We start from the raw sequence: 3,715 nt of genomic DNA on the forward strand, positions 1-3,715 counted from the left end.
ACACCCACTAGAACGGCTAAAATAAAAAAGATAGACAATAACAGGGGCCGGCCCAGTGGCACAGCAGTTAAGTGCGTGTGCTCCGCTTCAGCAGCCTGGGGTTCAGAGGTTCGGATCCCAGGCGTGCGCCGACGCACTGCTGTGGCAGCATCCCGTATAAAGTAGATGAAGATGGGCATGGATGTTAGCCCAGGACCAATCTTCCTCAGCAAAAAGAGGAGGATTGGCATCAGATGTTAGCTCAGGGCTAGTCTTCCTCACAAAAAAAAAAGATAGACAATAACAAATGTTGGCCAGGATGCAAAGAAATAGGAAATCTCAGACATTGGGAATGTAAAATGGTACAGCAACTTTGGAAAACAGTTTGTCAGTTTCTTAAAAAGGTAAATATAGGGGCCGGCCCAGTGGCGTAGTGGTTAAGTGCACACGCTCTTCTTCGGTGGCCCAGGGTTCACAGGTTCAATCCTGGATGGGGACTGATGCACCACTTGTGAAGCCATGCTGTAGCAGCATCCCATATAAAGTACAGGAAGATGGGCACAGATGTTAGCCCAGGGCCAATCTTCCTCAGCAAAAATAGGAGGATTGGCAATAGATGTTAACTAGGACTAATCATCCTCACAGGAAAAAAAAAGTAAATATAAATCTACCATAAGACCTAGCAATTCCACAATTAGGTATCTACCCAAGAGAAATGAAAACCTATGTCCACACAAAGACTTTTACATGAATGTTTATAGCAGTGTTATTCACAATAGCCAAAACCAGAAACAACCCAAATATCCTTCAATGGATAAATCGATACACAAAATGTGGTATATATTCATACAATGGAATAATATTCAGGAATAAAAAGGATATAACTGGAACATAAGGTTGATTCAATATTTTAAAAATCAATTAATGTAATACATTCTATCAGCAGAATAAAAAACAAAAATTACATGATCATCGCAATAGACAAAGAAGAATTTGACAAAACCCAACATCCTTTCATGATAAAAACACTCAACAAATTAGGAATAGAAGGGAACTTCCTCAATCTGATCAAGGTCATCTATGAAAAACACACAGCTAACATCATACCTAATGGTGAAAGACTGAACGCTTTCCCCCTAAGATCAGGAACAAAACAAGGATGTCTACTATCACCATTTCTATTTAACATTGTACTGGAGATCCTAGCCAGGGTAATTAGGCAAGAAAAAGAAATAAAAGGCATCCAAATTGGAAAGGAAGACATAAAACTATCTCTTTTTACAGATGACATGATTTTGTATACAAGAAATTGAAGGAATCACTAAAAATGATTACAAATAATAAACAAGTTTAGCAAGGTTGCAGGATACAAGATCAATGTTAAAAAAAAATCACTTGTATTTTTATACGCTTGCAACAAACAATCCAGAAATGAATGTAGGAAAAAAATCCATTTTGTTAAGTGAAATAGGCCAGTCACAAAAAGACAAAAATTTTATGATTCTACTTATATGAAATACCTAGACCAGTCAAATTCATAGAGACAGAAAGCAGAATGGTGGCTGCCAGGGGCTGGAAAGGGGGGAATGGAGAGTTAGTATTTAATGGGTATAGAGTCTCAGTTTGGGAAGACGGAAAAAGCACTGTTGATGGATAGTGGTGATGGTTGGACAGCAATGAAGATTTTATTTATTTATTTTTCCCCCAAAGCCCCGGTAGATAGTTGTATGTCGTAGTTGCACATCCATTCTAGTTGCTGTATGTGGGACGCGGCCTCAGCATGGCCGGAGAAGCGGTGTGTCGGTGCTCGCCCGGGATCCGAACCCGGGCCGCCAGCAGCGGAGCGCGGGCACTTAACCGCTAAGCCACGGGGCCGGCCCATGGACAGCAATGAGAATGTACTTAATACTACTGAACTATACACTTAAAATGTTTAAAATGGTAAATTTTATGCTTTGTATATTTTACCACCATAAAAAGACGGAAGGAATGAAGTACTGGTACATACTACAACTTGGATGAACCTTGAAAACATTATGCTGAGTGAAAGAAGCTAGTCACAAAAGTCCACATATTACAATTCCATTGAAATGAAAGTCTAAAATAGGGAAATCTACAGAAACAGACAGATTAGGGCTGGGGGTGGGTGATGGGGAATAAAAGACTGATAACTAAAGGGTACAGGGTTTCTTTTTGAGATGATGAAAACGTTCTAAAGTTGACTGTGGTGATTGAACATATCTGAACACATTTTTTTAGCAAGAATATTTTATTTTTCATAAGGAGGCACACAACGTCTGGTTGTCTCTTTTTTTGTGTTAGCAGCCACTAACTGCCTAAATGATTATTGGGGGATGTGAAATGCAAACCTACATTTCTCAATTTATAACAACAGGAATATTAATTTCTGACCTTAGAGACACCAGGCTTCTTACTGAGATTAAACAGGATAATTATAGTTATTTGTGGAGCTACTTTTCTTTGGGTGCTGTACATAATAGTGTGAGGTAGATACCAGGCCCAATAAACAGATAATAAAACTAAGATGCAGAGGTAACTCGCCCAAGATCACACTGTTAAAAATTGGTGGGGTCAGGATTCAAACCCACGTCCATCTAACTATAAAGCTTATGTTTTTTCCATTGCTTCCCTAAAAGATTTATTTCTTGTGGGACTCTAAGCATTTTAAATTAATTATGCAACTCTCCAATAGTACTTTGGTATTGTTACCACACAAAGCACATGATATGCTCTCAGAAAGACAAAAACCAGTCATCAAGAGGCAAGATGGTGGCAGAGAAAGGGCATTTTATTAGAGCTTGCTAGCAAGGGGGAAGATGGCCGACTAATGTCCAAAAGAACCATCTTAACCAGGGCACAGAATCTTGAAGCAGTTATATAGCCCAGTGGGTTATAGGGCAGGCGGTTAGGAATGTTGACCCTCTGGTATTACAGACTGGGAGTCACCACACCAGATCTTTCAGTTGTCATTGCCGATGGCTATCAGCATAGACTCTCTGTCTGGCGGTCATCACATTACTAAGGAACTCAAAAGAGCATAGACTCTCTGTCTGGTGGTCATCACATTACTAAGGAACTCAAAAGAACAAAGAAATCGTCTTATCACAGCTAGGAGGTACATACACAAGCTGGGGTCATAAAATCTACAGAGCAAGTAGATCTCCTGGAGGGTACATATCCAGCTGGGTTAGTTAGTCAGAGGTGATCCAAAGTTACAATATGGTTTCTTTTCTACAATATGGCTTCTCTTATGTCAACTTTGTGTTGAGCCAGTAATCATTATTGCCCCCTTTGTACAGATAAAGAAACTGAGGTTCAAAGAGGTTAGGTAACTTCCCCAAAGCCATGCAGCCTTGGAATAAGGAAGAAAATGGTCTCAGTGTCCTGAAGTGCCATTATGCGTCCGTGTAGCACGCATGTTTGGCTTCCCAGTTCTGTAAGCTTTAAGAATTAGAGAGTGCAATGCATGTGCCTGCTAATAAACAGTAGACAGATGGGAGCCAGTACTTTACGTGCGAGTGTATGAAAGACGTTGCTCTAGTACCGAGATCAGCCCACACGCTAGCTAGGCAGCATAACCACGCCGAAAAGCAAGGTTGCAAATGCACCAGCGCACTGCTTATCATCGGAAGCAGAGAGCAGTGCGCATGCGCGCAGAAGCCCGGCGAATGGGAGAGGCGAACGGTGCCTGAAAGGTCATCCCGCCTCTAGGGGG

Source organism: Ceratotherium simum, chromosome 13, assembly GCF_057802395.1.
Source record: "Ceratotherium simum simum isolate JZ-2026a chromosome 13, ASM5780239v1, whole genome shotgun sequence".
Lineage (NCBI taxonomy): Eukaryota > Metazoa > Chordata > Mammalia > Perissodactyla > Rhinocerotidae > Ceratotherium > Ceratotherium simum.